A 22,126-nucleotide genomic window follows, 5' to 3' on the forward strand; every position below is an offset into this window, starting at 1 on the left:
GGACATTTCCAGGCATGTGTTCACATACAGTTTTAGTACTGATGATGTGCCCTATCTTCCCTAGTAGTTAGTCGCAACATTTACGCTACTTCCTGCTATGTATAGTGTTTTTAAACTTGTACATTTCGACAAAAAGAGGCCAAATATGTCATTTAAAAAAATCTTTAGCTTTAGAACCAAAGCTAGTTTCAGATTTGAAATTCCCACACCCGAATTAGGCAAGACTAAGTACTTGTATAAATGAAACAAAAAATTTGTTTCCTATTTTAATTCGCTTTAGGCAAGAGCTTTTTGAGCTACAACAACAGTAAATTTTATCTTATTAAACTTAAATGCTATTTTTCAACATTGATGTAAAATAAACAACACACTTTTATATTAGAGTCCACATAGTTTAATATCAAAATCGAAGCAGTTTCACCAATAATTTAACTGCGTATTACGGTGAAACAGATCACGAGTTAATAAAATTAGGTTAAAAAAATCGGATATAAGTCGACATAGACTATTAAATATATTAATATGAAGTGCAAAAAGTACTAATTGTTTATCAGAACTACTATTCTAGTTCTGATAAACAATTAGTACTCATTTTACTAAGACTCTAATACAAAGCTTTGATTGTTAATTTTTTTACTGATGTACAAAATAACAAGCAATCGATGTTTTATAGGGACTGTGATGGTATAAAATTAGAAGCGCAATAGTTTTGCATAAAATTTAACAGTATAATATGGATTAAGAAAATTAGAGTTCCTTAAAATAATATTCAAAAATTGAATATAGGTTGGCATAGACGTAGACGATACTAAATATTAATCAGGGCATGGAATTTAAATTCTAAAGTACTAGCCTGGCTAAAATTTTTGGTCGATGCTATTTTCACGAGAGTATAAATAAATTTCAAAATGTTACAGATTTGGAATAGAAAGCGTTTTAGTAACCAAAACCATAAAAGAATGTAGAAAAGGTAAATTTGAAACACGTTTGCTGGATTCTAAAAAACACTGATATTAGTTTCAAAAAAAGTTTTCAATGTTTCCAATATTGTCCACATATCGTTAATAGTCATTAAAATGAAAATAAAGCGAAAAAAACCAGAAAATTTAGACATTAGAAATAGTTCCATAATTTCAATTCTTCATATTTCTATACCACTGCCTTTCGGCACTAAAATACCATATGCCAAATTCAGGCCCAGCTTCTAACTCTATTGGATCGATTCATATAAATTTGAAGTAATCTCAATCTACACAGAGTTTCTATAAGCTGTCTTCAGTCTATCGCAACAGCTGAAGCATCTCCCACAGGAGGTTATGATTACTCTGGCAGAATAAAACAATTAATGTTATAATCTGAAGTACATTCGGTAATTTCTGCAACAATATTCACTGTTAAACTCATCTAGGATGCTATGTTAGTGAAGCAATCCACTTGTTTCATTAAAGAAAGTGGGATTTAAATACAAGTGTTTTCCATGTTCTCAATAACAAATTCAAGAATTCTTTCTTTGGATAGTCAACTGAACACAAGGCGACGAAAATATGCAGAGATGTTAACCCACATGTTGACATTGATTGCAGTCTTTCTGCGATGCACAGCTTTGCATATTTAGTGAATCTCCCTCTTAAAGTCTGAAAATATTGCTCTTCATTTTTAATATTTGTCAATGCAAAGTTCACAGCTCTGGGAAAAGTTTGTTGGATTATCGGAAGCACAACATTTTATAAGACAAACCTACTTGCTAGTCTAAAGATTCAGTGACCAATGGCGAGTTGGTGAGTGGAAATTTTGCCTCCTGTAATAATTGATAAGTGCAAGAACTACCATTTTGTAACAATACACTTTTAATTTTAAATATTATTTTAAAAAAATTATTACTTAGAAGAGTTACTGATGTTCACTGCTAAATCTTAATCGAATCATAAAATAAATATTTGGACGTAAGAAGTTAGGGTACAAGCGTAATCAAACAGAATTATTTTTAGTAAACATATTTTAAGTGAATAATTTCAACTTTCGCAAAAAACTGCTCTATGCCAAAAAACAACAATTATTGCAAATTAATCATCGGGGTTTGTGAGCGTAAGTGGACAGGGGACTTTACCTCCTAATGCATCAATAAAAAAGAAAGAATCAATGTTTTACTTAAGTCTACTTAAGTTAATATTAGAATCAAAAAGTTTTGCGAATAATTTTACATGAAATAGAATGAAAGTTCTCACAGAAGTAAACAGAAAATGCACTTATTTTGAAAAGAATGTCGAAAAGCTTTAGGATAAAAGAGATTAATGACTTTTATCTTCGCATCTGATGAAAGAAAGTGACATTCTTTATTTCTATACTCTCTAAAGAGAGAAATAATTTTAATCACAAGAGCATGTATTGGTGAATATTCAAAAGGAAAAAGTTACTCTCAAAATGTATCCCAGTGAAGTAATTTATTTCCAAAAGTAAAAAATGTTTGAATCAAGTATGTACAGTCTTTTATAAATTTTAGAAATATTCCTTTATTGAAAAAAGTATTAGGTCGTAACTAAAAAAAAAAAAATATTCTTAATAATAAAGATAACATAATAATTTAAAATGTGGTAATTTGTTTAAAAATATTTTGCTATCATAGGTTTATTAATTTGATAATTAAATCAATTTATTAGACATCTTTTAAGAGCAACGCCCTTTAACTTATCTTTGAAACGAAATAAAAATTAATTATTCAAACTAAATTTTTAAATTCCTTTGATGAAATTAAATTTCAAATCAACTTTATATGTACTTGATTATATTTCTGTCATTAAAAGTAGTTACATTAAAATGTCGACTGCTCATATAACTAACGCTTCATACAGCATGCATTTGTCGAAAAGCATTTCCAAACGAATTAAAAAGAAATAAGTCATTAGAAGTAAATATGACGGCATTTTTCCTTCCTTAAATTATTTCTAATTTTTGAAAATTAAATTTTAATTGCATTTAGTCTCTTTCAAATTCTTAGACGTAACTTGAACTAAACCTGCTGCCGCTACAATCAGTACAGTTCGTTAAATAAAAAAAAAAAAGATATCACTCTGAATACCTTTTTTTTAATTATCTGATTTTCACAAAGTCAGGGATCATAATGGTTCAGAAGGGCGATCACAAGTATACTAATTAATTTGTGCTAGCTAATAATCAAGTTACTGAATCAGGCGCAAAATTGTACTTTCTTTGAATAAACATTTGTTTTCTGGTGGATTTAGGTTGTTGACTATCAAAATGAGGGAGGAAGGGCTAGCTGCAATCGATAAAATATCTGTTGGGCTCTCAATGTTAATTTCCCTTTTTTATCTATTTCGCCATATCTCGGGAAATTTTTAAGCGAATTGAAAACTTTTGCACGCAGTTGTAAAATTAATTTATCCAAATATATTTTCATGTAAAAATATATTTTAACAATTATTTAATAAAAAAATATAAAAAAATAATAAACAAAAAATATAAAAAAATAATAAACAAAAAATATAAAAAAAATATTAAAAAAATGTAACAAAAAATATTAAAACTTTAAAATTTAATATTTTTCATCATTTTATTTAATAAGGATCAAAAAAATTTTGAACTGTTCGGTATAACATTTCTTTGATTTTTGATTGAAAAAATACAAAATTTTTACAAAATTAAACCAGTAGTTTTTTAAAAGTACAATTTAAAAATATGGCTTTTTTGAAATTGTGTCTCGGAAGCTATTAAATCGATTTCGCTCAAATTTTGTTTTTTTGTCATTTAAAATTAAATAATTTAAAATAGTGAGAAAATCTGTATACCATACTATTTAATATTTTTCGATCCTTAATTAAAACAATGAAAAATAATTTAAAAAAATATTAAAAATTATTTTTTTACATTGTATTATTTTCGGGTAAAAGAATTTTATAACTGTGAGCCAAAATTTTCAATTCGCTTTAAAATTTTCCGAAATGGGGCTAAAGATGCAGAAAGTGAACTGTTTTGCAGCCCTTCTTTTCTTGTGCAATTTATTCAGCGTAAGTGTGCATAGTACTCGATTTATAGGCAGCATCTGCCCTCGTCCTTTAAGATACTGCCGCATAGTCTCACAAAGTTGGTCACCCAAAAAATACAGCTCTTTAGGATATTTTACATATGGATAGAACAAGAAATAAGTAACTTTTTTGAAGTGATTTATTTTATCTTCATAAGCACTAAATTAATATTTCTTTCACAATCATTTTAAATATGTTGAGTAAATGTTGCGTTTTCCTAATTATGCTTTAAAGTTAGTTACATGAGAACATTGAATGCTTCATACCCGACAAAATGATATACGATATTTTTCTTGAAAAATGTGTGGCAAGGTCAAAATAATTACAAGCTTTTTATTATGCCCGCAAAATACATTTTTATGACATTAATTACTATGCATGACTCATTAATGCTTAAACTTTTGAGATAATTGCGCTCGATAAATTTTTCTTTAAACGTTTCAAGATTAAAGAAAGATAAGGTCATGAAACATATAGAGTATTTTCTTTAGAATTCATGCGATAAAAGGTTCTTTGTTCTAACACCCTTTTATTCCTCGAAGTATGTATGTTGTCGAAGGTTGCTCTTTATTTATTTCCGCATTTAAATAAAAATTATTCTTTTTTTTTAGCATTTAAACAATTTAAATTTTTTAGATAATTATTCATTACATTCTTGGAGAATATTAAAAGTAAAATTCAACGATGGGGAATATTTAAAAAATTTTATCCATTTGGTTTAGATCTAGCATTCCTAATATTTTTGGCTTCGGATCATAGTTAGGGATACTTCCCAGACAGTCGCCAATAGCCCAATGTGCAGTTCTAGTGTGACGTAATTAAAGTTCCTACTTACATAATATTTTTTCTCATATGGTTTCCTTCTATCCCTGATATGATATTATTTAGTAGGAAAATACTTCTTATTTACTATTTTCTTATTCAATTTTAGTTCGTTTCATCTATATTTATTTATCTATAATTATGAAATGAAGAGATTGGGTGCGTCTTGTAACTTCAGAATCGCTTATGAGTCCTGAAATTTAAACAATGGGTAAAAGGGACGATTCTAGCCCCCGATGATAAAAGTAATTTGGGAAAGATGTTAGAATGGAATTTTCTCATAAGTTTAGAACTAGCCAATGATAAAAATAAACTGTTGGTTATTCTGTTTTTATTCTGTTATTCTGTTCTGTTCAAAGATTTTAATGATAACATCTATGATGCTTGCTGGCTTTCAACTCACATTATTATAAAAAGGAGTTTATTTAACGTTCTTTAATAGTTAATTATTTTCTATTCGTTATTTCAGAAAAACAATAATTTACGTGAACAGATTCACATACGACAAACATAAAAAACGGGATAGGAGGTCACGGGAGGTCGCTTGGACCTCCCAAAGATTTTCATTACTCGGCAAATTTGCTTGGTCATTCGACCTGTTTACAAAAATGCATTTTCTCTTATCTTATTTAAAAAACACAAATGAAATTATGAGCAACGAGTCTTACTTCGTTTAAATTTCTAATTTATTTGGGGAAATAAAATTGCAAAGCTCCGAGAATTAGCGAGGATTGATTAGCAGAGGGCGTAGCCCTTACTGTAATTAAAATACAATTTAAAAAACATCAAGGCATAAAAATTGGGGTATTAAATAAAACTTTGGAGAAAGGAAACTTGCTCGAAAGGAGCAGGGTTAGAATTTTCGGGAGTTAGCGAGCAAAATCGGAGTTCTCTTACGATTATAAAAGAAAGACTTTTGCGCCGATAGAAATTGCGTGTTCATGAAATTGGAGACTCTTACAAAATCTCTTCGATTTTACGAGAAAAAGAGGTAAAGATTAATTCAAACTAGGAATTATTAATAGTAATTTTATAATAATAATTTTTTCCATCTGTTTATATGCTGGATTTGTCTTTATTTATTGACTGGAAAACTAGGCATAAAGTACAGAGAAGTAAATTATGCTAAAATTACCGTACTGTAAGGTAATAGAATTTCTGGCAAAAAAGAAAAAAAAAATTGGTTCATAAAACTGTAATATGTGGTATTTAAACCATTCATTTGGTAATTTCTTTCGTTGATATGGCAACGGTTTACCGAAAATACAGATTTTTAAAATCATAGTTCTATTATCATACATCTATTAAAAAATACAAAACTGAAAAGCAAATTTAACCAAATACGTGGTTTTATGCCATGCTCTAAAGCAGGGATGGGCAAACTTTTTTGGTCGAGGGCCAAAAATCGAGAAAAAATTTTTTGGTGGGCCAAATAAAACCATCAAAATTTAAAAAAAAGCAATATACAAGTTTTAATTTAAATATTTAGTGAAATGAATAAAATTCGGATTTCATTTTTAAAAGTTCCTTATATTAAGGTTCGAAGTGAGATGTGCTTATTTTAAGGAACAAGGCTAAATGCTTTTCTGTTAGTCTACTTCTGAAATGATTTTTTCTAAGGTTCATAGTTGAAAACTCCTGTTCACATGTATAAGATTAAGCAAACATAGCGCTGATTTTCTGGGCATGAAATATTAATTTTAGGACACTGGCTTTTGGTAATGATTCGTAAAACTTTGGCATATTTAGAAACAACTGCTTCAGATTATTGTTAGATTGTCCACTCGTTGGATCTTAAAATGCGCAGTCTATTAAATGTGAAGTACAATTTACCTATATTAGATTCCTCGAGAAAGACAAACCCTAGTTCGAGCCAATCTAAGGCTATTCTATGAAGAACTTCTGCTTTCAACATTTTACCAATTAAAGCTGTTTGTGCTAATTATTTCCATCAATTTATGTTTTGTAGAACAAAAATAGAGAAGGTAAAAAGGTCATCGGTACTTTGTTAAAAAAGGAAAAACAGAAATAATTTTAAATAGTTGACAAGAAAATGGATGTATATTGTTTATATTTGCCACTGATCGGCAAATTAAAATTCTATCCGCGGGGCGGATAAAACCTTCCGGCGGGCCACAGTTGGCCCGCGGGCCGTAGTTCGCCCATCCCTGCTCTAAAGTATCATGACTTTTACCATTTTTACCAAATTTTATCACATATTATTAAATCAAATTTTACTGGCATAATATTTAAATTCTTCTGTTAACTAAGATAGAAAGCTCTTAAAATAAGATATATTGTTATGCATTTAGACTTAGAATTACTTTTAAATGTTTCATAGAGAATTGAAAGAATTTAAAAGTCGAATAAAAGTAGCCTTATACATCGATATAATTAAAAATATGGGTTTCCAAACGAAAAACTCTTTTACTTTACAAGTACTTTACTTCCACTTCATTGTTCTTCGAGTATTTGTGTTCTGAACCATTATTTTCTAGTGACTTATTTTTTGTCTTAACGTTGATGAGAGGACACCAAATTCTAAAAATAGATATGATTTCTCTAATTGTCAATGCTAATATAAGAATGCAAGTCTGTAAAATGTTTGCTATAAAATTGAAACATCATTCAAGCTATAAGTTTGTAACGTCATTCCAATTTTTCAAACTTGACAATTAGATACTTGCAAGGGACGTCACGCGTGTGTCAGCCAATTAGATAATTAGATTTGACACACTCGCGTAACGTCTCTTGCAGTCTAATTAAATAATATCAAAATTTGATTCAACGGGATAATATACCAAAGCCTTAAAGCTTTAACATTAACATGCCAAATTCAACCACGAGATTAGACACAGCCATGTGATAAGTTGCTAGTGCCCAACTTTCTCTCATTAGATTAGCTTGAATTTAGAAATTGCAAATAATCCCCTTCCTTAATAAAATAATGTAAAGTTTAAAAGTAAATTTTAAAATTATAGTTGTTTCACAAAATCGACCAAGAAAATTGTTTTTAAATTCTAAATGAATTTTTTCAATTTTTATTATATTATAAATGTACTATTTTTAGTTACTCTGCAATCAGAAAAGATCTCAAATAGTTCGTCGACGCATGAAAAATATATAACTTAAAGAATAAATGTCAATGGAAAAAAATTAGATTCATGGAAAAACTTTTCAAAGTACCACACCCTTTGTCATATTTTACTCATTTAATTGATTACTATTTTTAGAATATCAATGCAGAGGTTTTAAAATATTTCTCCGTTTATTTCTTTTCCATAACATTTATATCAGATTAGAAATATATTTTTTTCCTTCTTTTTAGTGCTTTACAAGATTTTTATAAAGTAGAATTTCAAAATTTAAACCAAGAATTGTGTTTACTCTTTGTTTGATAGATATCAGTAAGACTATACAGAAGATTGTGTTTTAAATAAGTGCAAGGCGTAAAAAATAAACTGTAAAAAACTTAATCTGTCTTAACACCAAAACTGGACTATTACATTACACCACGCTGTTAGAAATTTCTCGGAAAAAATAGTTAAATAACAATTTATTGAATGGTTATTTTACCATATTTAATCAAAACACTCAAATAACCATAAATAAAATGGTAATCAAACTGTTGAGTTTGAGAAAAACTGTTTATTAACTGCTATCACGTAATACAGTTAAACAACCAGAATTTTATTGCACCAACTAGAACCACCTAAAGAAGATACTATGTACATAGCCGAGAGGGCTCATCTGTCAATCTCATGACCGACAGGACTGGAGTTCGAGTCCCAGTGTTGACACCACCCCTATTCCCTTCAACACATGAAGAATTTATAGTGTCCGGCACTCTCCAATGCCCATTACCTTACGAAAAACCGAGTTAGTCTGTCTAGTTAAATAATCATATTTTTTTAAAACTTTTTTGAAACATGTTAGTTGTAAATGGTTAAAAAGCCGTATAGTTCTGCATTCATGGTTTTAAAACCATACTTTTGGTGAATGGTTTCAAAACCGTAAAGGAAAAAAATGTTCTTTACTGTAAACTTTGCGGTTAATCGGATGGACAGACAGCTGTCAGTTATTTTACCATAATTTTAGAATAAAAATTTTAACAATGCAAAGTGGTGTCTCGCTACACCAAGAACCGAGGATAATTCCTGATGTAGTGAAACACAAAGAATATCATTTTACACTACTTGTTGTGCAAAGTAGTTGCCGCCATTTTTGTTATTCAGTAATACTATACAATTACAAAACACACATGAGTGTCAATAAAGTTATTTTTATGATGCAAAATAAAGTAAGAATCATTAACTTAAAAAGCATAAATACATCTATTCTTACAATAAAATTAGTTTATAAATCAAACATACGCATAGCATAGAGAGAATGTTAAGAAAAAAATTCGAACTTGGCTTAATAGAACAGAAGGGTACAGAAATTATGCAACTATTAATAAATTTTACAGAGATTAAAAAAATAAATTAAAAATTATTATTTTTGTTTTGATTTATCAAATGAATATTAAAAATAGGGTTTCTTTCCATTTATTTGATAATTAAACATTATGGGAAGTAATGTTAGAGATATTTGAGTTATAAATATTAATGTTATAAGTTATACATAATGTTATATATAATAATGTTATATATAATAATGTTGTATATAATAATGTTATAGATATTAAGTTTGTATAATTATGAACCAAAAAAGAAAATTTTCATTTAAGGTTACAATTAATCATCCTTTGATGCGCCAATTCAATCATCGATTTCTTTGATAGAAAATAAATAATAAACCGTTTTGGAAAGACGAAATTTTTTCTTATAAAAATTTGCTCTTTTTTGCAGCATTCATTTCAGGTAAAAACAAAGCTGATTTTATTTATTTGATTTAAATTAAAGATTTCTTTATTAAAAAAATAAATATTAAATCGTTTTAGAAAGAAAGGAAATCTTTTCTTAGGCAAAAAACAAAACAAATTTGATTCATTTGATTTAAATTACAGATTTCTTCATTAAAACGAAATAGTAAATCGTTTTAGAAAGAAAATATATATTTTCTTAAAAAAAAAAAACATTTGCTTTTTTTGTAGCAATCATTCCAGGCAAAAGAACAAAACAAATTTTATTTATTTGATTTAAATTACAGATTTCCTTATTAAAGTAATAAAGAATAAATCGTTTTAGAAAGATAAGAAATTTGCTCTTTTTGTATCCCTCATATGAGGCAAACAATAAAACTGATCGTTGATTTCTTCGGTAAAATGGTAAATAGTAAACCTTTTTGAAAAGACAATTTTTCTTTGCAGTACTCATTTTAGGCAACAAAAAAAAACAAAGATAATTTTATTTTAACGACAGAGACAAATGTTACATTAATGACAAAAACTCATTCTGTATCATTGAAAAAAAAAAATCTAAGTAGATGAGAAACTAAAATGGCAAAACGGCTAAAATGGCAACTACATAAAATATTCAATCAATGATAAATTAAACTACAATATCCTTGGAGAAATTTATTTTTTGAGCTGGAAATAATATACTTCAAGATACTGAAATAAAAAATTGCTATTTTAAGTACAGTGCCCGCCGTTTATTAAAATCACTTTCGTTTTATGCTCTTTTGATTTTATTAAGCGGCTGATTTTATTAAGAGGCGATTCAACATTTGGAAAAAAAAATAAAATGTTTTGTATTCTAAATGCACACACTTTAAAAGCTGAAATAATGACAACATTAATGTTTTATTTTAACTAATTTAATTATTTTAATAAAGTAAAACCCTACATAAGATTAAATTTACAAAATTTTTGCAAATAACCGATCAATGGTTGCTTGAGTTTCAGTATTTAAAATTAACTTTTCAACATCATTTGAGAGTTTATAGAAGTTTTTATAGTTTTCGATATTTCCTCCTCTTTGTTCTAAAGCTTGCAGCACTACATTAAGTGCTTTTCTGACTTCCATTGAAGATGGCACTGATGAGTTCATTTCATCTTCTGAGTCTGATTCCTCCATTTCTTGATTGAAAATAACTTTGCAATTTTTGATGTTTGTAACAATTTCAAAATCAGATTTTTCTCCTGATGTTTGCAGTTTATCGTCCATAGCTACGGAACATGCGCACCGTTTTTGGAAATCCATTCATATTCTCTGTTAAGATAGATAACAAAAGAAACTTCTCTCCCTTCTATGGTTCATTCAATAAAAAGTAAGATAAGAATTCGACCCCCTGTTGAGTGAGATAGGTTTCTCCAAACTTCATTCAAGTCAAGGAATTGACTTGATTGATTTCTATGAACTCGCCGCTTACCACCCACACTTTTCCTTAACTCTTACACTATGAATATCGCAGGAAAATGCTAGCCACGCCAGCTTCACAGGATTGTGAGTAACTGTTGCTTCTTCTAAAAAAATCTTTAAACTTCGAAAAAATAAAATTTTATTAATAAGAACAAAAGAAGCTGAAATATTGCACGTTTGATTTATTATGTAGTCAAAATTTTGATTTTAAAAAGCGGCGGCATTGATTTTATTAAAGGATGCTTTTAACATGCATTAATATTGTAACGATTCGGTTCTTGCCGATTTGATTTTATAAAGCGGCTGATTTTATTATCCAGTGATTTTATTAGCGGCGGGCACTGTATAACAAAAAAATCGAACTTTTTATCGACATTTATATTAACTCATAGTTCTTTTGTTATCTTTTTCTTTCTTGTCTAGACCATCTGCCAGCCAGGTGTGCAGACGGATAAAAAACTATACATATATTATTTTTATTCTAGAAAAATAGAGAGAGGTTCATGAAATATTAATATTTTGAGATAATAAAAAGGAGAAATGTATTAAAAGAAATATTTATTGTATAATATTTGAAGAAAAACTTTTGCGTATAAATCTATATTATAAATGTTTTTAAATTTTATTAATGTAGATATTGCATTATTTTAAATAATTATGTTTTAAAATTAACTGTTATCTTTATCGCCTTTTTATATTAAATTTAAATGCAAAAAATGCCATTTGATAATGAAAGTTCTTTGAATAGACAAAATAATTTAATTTTAACTATGCTATTTTAATTATTACGATTTAAATCTACTTGTTTAAAACTCTTAACTATTGCAACAAATAACTAAATAATTTAAAATTCAAGAGGTAGTTACTTTATTATTATAAAAGCAGACAAAAAAAAAGGGATAAGCGTGAATATTTAATTACGTTTTGTGGATTTATGCTATATGATTTGGTATTAAAAAAGAAAGTTTAAAAAGTTGCAAGATGAATTAAATTCCTTACTATCTTATTTACGGTTGAAAAGATTTAGAAAGAAAATTTTCTTATAGTTTTATTTATTTCTACTCATGGTATCAAACATGGGTTTTGCTTTATAATTAAATATTTAACAAAAATTTGCTTTCGGAGCTGTGCGCACATTGTATAATATACGAGTCCGTTTAAAAAATCACGCAAAATCATAGTAGGTTAGATTTGTATTAAAATCACTAATTTCATTTAGGATCATTTTTTTTCAAAAATATTTATCTGATAATTGTAGATGGAAAATATATTTGGTAACAGGAAATGATATAATTCTCATTAACGTGATCTATAAGCAATCCTTATTTGAAACTCAAATACAAAATTTATAATGAGAAACTTTTATATTGTATTAAAAAATCATTATTATTTTGTTATGAAGGAATTTTAAAAACAAATTTCATAACAAAAATTTAATGAAACTAGTTGAAAGGTTATAAAAAACATAAAATTAAGAAGATTTTTTTTTAAGTAAGATAAAAAGTGCCTTTCAGAAAAGTTTTAATAGTTTTCAATCTACTTAAGATTTTTTTATTTATAAAATTTAAAACTATTCGTTTAAAAAAATAAAATAAGCTTCCATTGTATTATTAAATTTGGAAAATCAGATTTTATAATATACTACTTAAAACAAATTTAATAAAGTTTTATTTTAAACATGATATTACTTATTTTCTCTCTCAAATAATATTGTAAACTGTAGATTTAATAGTTTATTATCACTTTAATAATATAAGGATATCTTTTTCTTTTAGCAATTTTAAAATATTTACTAATTTATAAATCCGCTTTCTAGCATACACAATAGTAAAATTTCTTTAAAAAATTTGCTTCTGTGCAATTTAAAAAAAAAATCCTTTTACAAAATTTTATTATAATTTCTCCTAAGACTACCGTAATTTATGAAAATGACATTTCTAGTAATAAACTCATAATTTTGGTAATAAAAGCCAAAATACGCAATATTTAAACCATTAATTTGGTAATTTTCCGTTCATATGATAATGGTTTACCAAAAATTCTGCTTTTCCAAAAAAATTTTTGTATGATTGCACATTCAGTAAAAAATACAAAACTGAAAAATAAATTTAACCGAATAAATAGTTTTTATGCCATGCTCTAAGATATCATGATAAAATTACCAAATTTTACCACTTTTGCTAAATTTTATCCCATATTATAAATCTATATTTCATTGTTAATTTTACCGAAATCGTTCACTAAGCATTGGAAAAAATTAGCGAGCTTAATGGTATTCCCATACTGCCAGAAAAGAGGTAAATGTTACCATATTCTGGTAGATTTGATCATACTTTTTTTCTCAGTATATTATGAGCATGATTTCCAAGAATAAAATGCAGATTAAAAATCAATACCATTCACAGAAAATACCTTGAAAGGCATTAAGATTTGCATTGTCCAAATAGAAGAAATAAACGAGATCATTATTTAGTTATCGACTTAATTATTCTTAACACGTTTTAGTAAATCAGATATAATAGCATTTTATTGTGCAGCTCGAGAAACTTTGAAAATATTAGCCTCAATATGCCTCTTTTGGTTGGACAACTACTAATAACAATATAGGCTAGCTCATGGAAGGCAACTAGCAGTCGGTATATAATATGTCCCTTGAACTCGGTTATAACGAAGTATCTGCATAGTGCTGATGAAACACAGTTTTAAATTTTTTTTTAGTAAAAACTAAAATACTATGAACGTCTCTGTGATATCCATGATTTATTTACATTGATAATAACTACTAAGGCAGTGTTTTCTTTTGCAGGAAATTTGTTCGAACTTGAATAAACTCAAAGGCGAAATGGCGATTTTTACTTATTATAAAGTATACTAAATAATCAATAAATAGCAATTGCAGTCAGTCAATCACTACAAAATAACAGAGATAGCCCAACGAAACGGCTGGCTCTATGATGGCAGAGCCTTCATCCACATGTGTTTAGCGTCTGTTATGTTAATGCTCTTTTATAGATGAAAAGTTTTATTTCCTTAAAAATTAGAGAGTAGATATTTTGATTGTTAATTATAGCTCTAGGTAAAATAATCTTTGCAAAGAAGTAAAAACATTAGATTTTTCTGTCATAACATACCATATTTTGTAAAATATAAGTTTTAAACAGCTGTCGAATACAAAATCGTGGCTATAGACTACTCGGAAATCGTGCCATTGGAATTAAATTTTTCTTTCACTTGGAATTTTGCATTTATATTTCATCTAAAATCACAAGAAAAATTTTAACAGCTTGCTTGCTTAAGAGAGACTATCTACCTAGATGTCAGACTGAAAAGATAATAACTTAATTCTTTTGAACTTTGACCTCAACTGCTGTCAGATCAATCTTAAAAACGCTTTCTCTCCTTGTAAAAGTGTTTTTAAGACTAATTTGTTCTCATAAAATATTTTATATTTTTAGATTTACTCCTTTAGTTCAGTTGACTCGTATCAGATTTTTATGGTACGACAAAAAAAAAACGTTTTTAAACAAGAAAAGTTTGGTATTTTAAATAAAAAAATTGTATTTTAGGAGATTTATTGATTAATGACAATTTAATCGATTTTTGAAAACTTGTAAAATTAGCAAATCTGTGATTGACTTTCGTAATAATACCTTTGATTTAAGAGTTTGACAAAAATCTAGATTAATATAATTGCTTGTATTAATCTAGATTTAGCGTTGGTTTATATTCAAATATAACAAAAACAACCTAAACCAATTACACGTTTTGCAAACAAATAAAAGTCCGAAATCGTTGCTAGTCACTTATATTGAAAGCAAGAGAATGCAACCCCGCACTGCTTTACGGGATTTCAGGATTAAGATTTACTAATACCGTGGGATCCCACAATCCCGCAATATTAACAAGTCTCAACTAAGCATTCGATTCAGACAAAGAGTTAGTTTAGCAGAATGATATTTCCAATTAAAATTATGTTTTCATTTAATATAATAGAATTATTAAATAAAGACTTAAATAAAAATTTTAAATTGATATTGTTATTATTAAATTTAGACGTAAGAAACGAGATAAACGTGTCCATTATCGAGAATTTGATAAATCATCAATTGCTACTCATTGTTGGAATCATGGGCATAAATACCCAGTCACATCAACTCATCTTGATGCCCTGGACTCCTGTTTTAATCATATGAATGCTCATTCCCTTATTAACGGCATTCTTCTTCCTTATTAACGGTATTCTTCCCTATCTCTCCATGGCCCGTGGAAATGCATCTTACCCTGATTAGACCCTCTCGGCCACTATCGTTTTTTTTGTTCTGTTTTTTATCTCTTTTTCTTTCTCGGCTACTGTGGTTTTACTAGTTTGGTTTTCTCACCTTTATTTTTCCATTTTTTCTTCGCGACTTTACGTTTTTTATTTTAAATCGCTTTTGTTTCTTCACATTTACGTCTATTATGTCCTGAAAATGGACGCCTATTTAAACGCTTGAAACATGTCGACTGTTATCTTCCGTGTGTATATTTTAAAATCAATGAAGAATGATCTTACGTGTGTATATTTTGTAAAGCAATGAAGTTTTAGTCAGGTAATCTTAGAATTATTTCTCAATTAATATTATATTTTAAACTTTTCAACTAATATAATCGAATTATATTTAAAATAAACTGACAGGAGAGAGAAGTATGGAAGAACAGAGAGCTTGTAAATAATATGACATATTAATATTTAGTAAAGATTTTAATATCAAGAGACTTATAAAAATTATTTTCTTAAAATGTATTGCAATTACAATTATTTCTTTAATGGTAAACAAATAATAACGTAAACCAATATGACGAATCCAATGAGTCATCTCCTAGTCGTAATCGAATTTTAGTGGCGGAACTCGATGAAAAGGTTCTTTCTGACTGTTGTTGGTCCATTGCTTGTTAGTTAATTATCTACACACAGCTTCGATTATTCTAACGCGAGATCCACCTTCTTCTACAAAATTAATTTCTTTGTTGATTTTAGAGACTACTACTTTTTCAACATATTTTTTTGCATGGAACTCTGAGGAAATCATGCTGTACCGTATGGTTCATTTCAGTTCCTCTTTTAATGATGTCTTTTGTCCCAAATCTTCAATCTCTCTTTTTTCATATCCATGCTTATTTTCTATACCGTAAAAAATTCCCTATCAAAGTACAGTAAAAAGTACCGGCATCCTCAGAGAAAAAGAAAATCAGATATCTGTAGTTTTTACAGTAATAACTACTGTAAAATCATTGAATCACTCTAATTAAATGAATTTTACTGTAAAAACTAGGGTATAATATTTGACGGTACAGATGATGCAGCCAAAGTAATGGTACTTTTCATACCGTAGTTTGATTTGGTATTTCTTACAGTGTAATACGTTGACGATTTTGACGATGTATTTTACTGTCCCGTCTCCTTCACTCCGACAGATTTTTTAATATTCTCTTTCACTTCGTTGCATTTGAGAGATTTAAAAAACACTGTAAGAGTTCATTTCCAGATCATCGGGATGTAGATTACGCAGACTCTGTCCATGATTATGCAGACTATGTCTATGATTATGCAGATACTACTAAACGCTGCACGTAGCATGCCTTTTCTGTTGAATGCGAATTTCAAGTGTAAATTTAAAACCTTCACTTCAAGTCTGTCTAACCACCAGCTTCGTTTCACAGAAACGTCATTGTTACCTCAACTTTTGTTGTGTTGGCAAAGAATTCCATCAGTATATTTACAAACACAGAAACTTTATCGAATTCTTCTTCAGAAACAGTTACTGTCAACTTGATATCAATCAAACCTTTTTGTTTGTACACGAAAAATGAATTCTGCTGAGATTACGTTACGGTGCGGTAATAATATTTTTGGTAAAAAAAATAACAACATAATTCTGGGAATAAAAACCAAACTATACCAACATTTAAACCATTCCTTTGGTAATTTTTCAGCACATATAGTAACAGTTTACCAAAAATTCCTGTTTTCACAATTATAGTTCTTATTACCTCAAATATAGTAAAAAAAAAAAAAAAAAATACGAAATTGAAAAGTAAATTTAACGGTTTTTATACCATTCTCTAAGGTATTAAGAAAAAATTATCAAAATTTTACAACGGTTATCGAATTTTTACTCATATTATAAAACAGTATTTTATTGATAATTATACCAAAATCCTTACCAAAGCGCTTGGGTAAAAACCGAGCTTTTTGGTTTTCCAATAAAGTCAGAAACGCCGTATATGTTACCATATTCCGGTAGTTTAGTCCACACTTTCTTTTCTCGGAATGGTTTCAATTTAAGGAATTGTTCTAGCATAGTAAAAGATTGTTCCATCTTGCTTTATATAATACAAAACCAAAAATAATCTTCTTTTTTTTAAAAATGTTTTCGCGTAATTCTGCAGAGCTTAATTTAGAAAGAAAATCTTATAAATAGTTTTCTCACTCTCATATGGTGCTCCATATTTTAAATAAGATATTGTATATTTGTGTTCAAAAAAAAAAAAAAAAAAAAGCATTTTATATGCATAGAGTGGGAGGGGGGAATTGAGAGATATGTGATCCAGATATCTGTAAAAGACCTTCAGCATTTTAAAACAGACGAATTCTTTTAACTGCTGAATTTCAAACCTGCTAGATTTAGGTCTAATCCCTTGGGGCTAGTGCCGCAGGCAGCGGTGTGGGATCTCTCTTGATCCCGATTCCGCGGGATCGAGATTGCATTCTCTATTGGAAAAACATTTTTGAGTAATGTTCTTTTAAAAAGGTAGAAAATAAGTGTGTTTTTCGGTGGAAGAAAAAGTCATATGTTACATTTTTATAAAGAAGTATGCATAAAAATAAAATAAGAAATTTATATAATGATAAATAGAAACCAATCAAAAGCATTTAATAATAAAATGCGTACAATACATAAAAATAATGAAATACAAATATATTTATCGATTAGTTTTTTTCAATTAGATGTAGAGAAACACTATTACATTTAATACGGTTTGAGAATAATATAATATTTGCATTCATTCGTAAAGGAAAATTAATAATTGTTCTATTATAATGATGGTACATGATATATTAAACAAAAAAATTGAATAAAAACTATACGTTTTATTAAAACATGAAATGTCTCATTTAATATGATTTAATAAAATGAAATAAAAATACTGTGCCTTACTCTATTAAAAAAAAATTTTTTTTAATAACTTCTAAAATAAACTTTTTATGTTTATTCAACCATTAAAATAAAATTCTGCAATAGAAAAGAAAATAACTTTTGCAAATATCCGAAACTCATTCACTGTAGAGCTAGAAAAACCATAGGGTCAAAAGATACGTTATTGATTTTCTGAAAACTAAGACAGCTCTCTTTTCTGATTGGTGTTTGGTATTTTTGCGAAGGAAAAGCTACTTTATTTATTTGTTTATTTCTTTTCTTACTCTTTTATGTGTTTTGAGACTCAAGGAAAATAAAACATCATCAAAAGTAGACATTGAACAATTAACTAGAAAATAATTTTTTCGGAAAACTTATTTTTTTAATTCTTATATTTTACTATTACATTATGTTTTAATATAGTTCATTAAACTTTATATTTTAAAAAACGACATCATTTGAAAAGTTATCGATTTTCTTTTTGAATCCTTTTCATCAGAGTAACAATTACATCAAAAACAAGATCATATTACCTAACCCGATCATATTACCTATAATAATAGATGAATAGTACTACTCTCAACAAAATTTAATAGGTAGTAAGATTTAATTTAATTGAAATTAGAATGTGCTCGAAATCTCCCAGATTATCAATTTAAAATTTACGATTGTTTCCAACATAACTAAATTTTACAATTTCAGCTATTATTTTATAGTTTCACAAACATTTAAAACTTAGTAAAAGTGTTTTTTCTTTATTTGAAGACTTGATATAAAAAGGCCTGTTTATAATTCTAATTGTTCTTTTTATTCGATCGTTAACAATTTTAAAACTCATCAAAATTATAAGGAATAAATTTAACCAATATTTCTACATTTATCATCATAAAATTGTATATCAGCTAGTTTAACATGTGTATTTAATTGCTTTTAAGAGAGAGGGTCATGTCTGCTTTAAATCGTATCGTGGAATAAACTCACTAGATGGATAAATGTAACTTACTATTGTATTACTACTATTTATTGAATATCAAAATAGGGTTAAAATTTGCTTTCTTCAAGCATGAGAGAAATAAACTTTTTACATATAACATATTACAACGAGTAAAATTATTTACGAATGGAAATGAGATTTTATGCATAATTTATTGCTCAAAGCAAATGTTTACACAATAAGAAAACGGTTATAAAAATGTAGAACTTTAAAATCATTTGCAGATATTTTTTAATTCTTTTCACAAGTATTTTTAAATAAATTAAGATGCATCAAGACTATATAGGGTTATGAATTAAACTTTACCTTAATAGTTAGTAAAACTTTTGTTTTAATGTCATAATCATGAATTAAAAAAAAAAAAAATAGATCTAAACCGCATCAAATTATATTAACCGTGACAACGAACATTTTAGCAAGTATAAGATGTACATTTTTTCATAGGTAATAAAAATGGAGATTATTTCAACTGTACGAAGTATAAAATCATATTATAATTTGTAATAGGTTATTTTTTTAAAATCAAGATTTTTTTCTAATGTCCCACCCGTATAAATTCGTCATTTAGGTATAAGAAGGGAAGATATGTTGTTGATCACTCTTTCACGGGCCAAAGTTGGACCAAAGTTGCTCCCACAAGGACAAATGGTAGAAAGAGAGAAAGAAGGGGAAAAACATCCATGCATCTGACCGGTATTCGAATTCCGACCCTTTCTAACATGTGGTCAGCACCCTGATCACCATACGTTCTGGTCCGCTCAAACAACTAAGGAAGTTTAAAATTTCAAAACATATTTTCTAATAATACAATATTACATATCGATTTTAATTATTCGTACCCTTCCTCTGAAAGCATCAAGTACATATTAAAATTATTTATCTATACGTAGAAATTTTTTATCACTTTACCATTAGATTTCCCATTTATTTCATTACTAATGTGGCAATTGTTTTTAATCATTTATGATGTAATTAAATTGTATATGTATTTTTTTTATATGGTATGTTGTTTTGCTTTTTTCCTTTATACATGATGAAATTAAACAAAATATTTCATTTTTATTTTATTTTACCCTTTAATTAATTAAATATGTAAAAGAAAGAAGAAAGGCAAAATGGGTTCTTAAGATTTCTTTTTTCCCCATAAGAATATCCATAAATAAAATTATTTAAATTTAAACTAATAAATTTAATTAAATTAATATTTAAATTAAATTTTTTTTTAAATGATAAAATAGCTCTTAAACTAAAATAAATAAATAAATATTTGATGGAAAAAACTATTCTAAACAATAGATGTTTTATCTCATCTTTAATCACACGCATCGTTAATTAGATTTGTTCCAAATATACTTCGTGCCTAATCATATTAAATAAAATGCATATTTCGTTTTTTTTTTAAAATATTTTTATTTACTCGTTATAATGTCTTAAAATACCATTTAATATTAAATAATAATAAAATCAGTTATAAAATACCATAAAAATCGTTTTGTTTTCTTTATGCTCTATAATATTATCAATATACAGATTCATTGAATTAATTTTAAGATTATTAATTTAGCTGCTCGTATTATAATTTTTTCTTTTTGATTTTTACTGTCATTTAAACATATATTTCATACGTTCATACTTCTAGTTTTTATGTTTTATTTACGAGGCCAGTAATACATATTTATATTTTGGATCATTATTATTTTTTATGCTTTATAATATTAACATTTTATGTGTTATATGATTTATTTAATGATCATTTACTTAATTATTCGTATAACCATTTTTTCTTTCTAATTTCTTACTTCATATAAACATGTATTTCATGTGTTCATATTGCTATTTATTAACCTTATGAGTCTAATTATTTTATCTATATTTATATATTGCTTTACTATTGTGTTCTCTTTATATATATATATATATATGTATATTATACTTTATGATTGAAATTATTTACAAGTAATTTATTTGACTATTCTAACTATTAATATTTTATGCTCTATAATATCATTAAAATATATTTATTTAATGACTCGCGTAGCTTTTCTTTGTGCTTTATGATGCCATTAAAATTACTATTTTTCAACGCACCCTAGCGAGTAACGTACAAATCAAACCATCTTCACTATCTGACATTCTCATTCATAAAAATCATTGATCAATTTCACTTTCTCGCCCTTTTTTTAATATTTATTTGTTAATCCCCAGTTCTGACACGAGTAGAGAAATATTGTTTCTTTCTAATATTTCATTCGTCGTTGAAGTATAATATAGAAGCATGGAAATGGATCATTATTTCCTTGAATTACATTCTTTTAATATAAAAACTACCTGCTAAAGGCATCTTGAAAACAAAAAATAATGGATATGATAATAATAGCTTTTAAAGAGTAAAGAAAGCGGGATAAAAATGGTTCATAAAATATTTACCTCTCCTTTCAAACTCTGTGTGAAGAATGGAATTGTTTTCGCCTAACGGGAATCAATTCGGCCGTTCTATGCGCTGACCAATTTTGCCTTTGCGGAATTCGATTCGTGATCTCGCCGCTGGATGTCGCTGCTATCTGACACTTGAAAGCACGTGATTTGGATGAGGGAATGATCCATACCGCGCATCAGCATGAAGTTGTGAGAGTCATTAACTAATGTTTTTGCTTTGCACATAGCGTTTTTCACGTTCCAATGATTATATTTTCAAATATTTGGAACCTTACTTCAGAGGGAAATATATATATACTTTAAAAAAATGAATGAGATTAGAATTTTATTTCTGATCAGCAGATCGATTGT

General features: G+C 27.6%; 1 protein-coding gene across 1 annotated transcript in view; it reads right to left on the reverse strand.

The window, feature by feature from the left end:
- The window catches only part of LOC107438770 (dystroglycan 1), a 54,164-nt gene extending 32,279 nt beyond the window's left edge, over positions 1 to 21,885 (reverse strand). Inside the window, exon 1 of the mRNA XM_043044765.3 lies at positions 21,767 to 21,885. The gene's annotated coding sequence lies outside the window, so the exon portion shown is untranslated. The remainder of the gene's footprint in view (positions 1 to 21,766) is intronic.
- Between the last annotated feature and the right edge of the window lie 241 nt (positions 21,886 to 22,126).

This window comes from Parasteatoda tepidariorum, chromosome 2 (assembly GCF_982258835.1).
Source record: "Parasteatoda tepidariorum strain Cologne lab strain chromosome 2, Ptep-v5.0, whole genome shotgun sequence".
NCBI classification, from domain to species: Eukaryota; Metazoa; Arthropoda; class Arachnida; order Araneae; family Theridiidae; genus Parasteatoda; species Parasteatoda tepidariorum.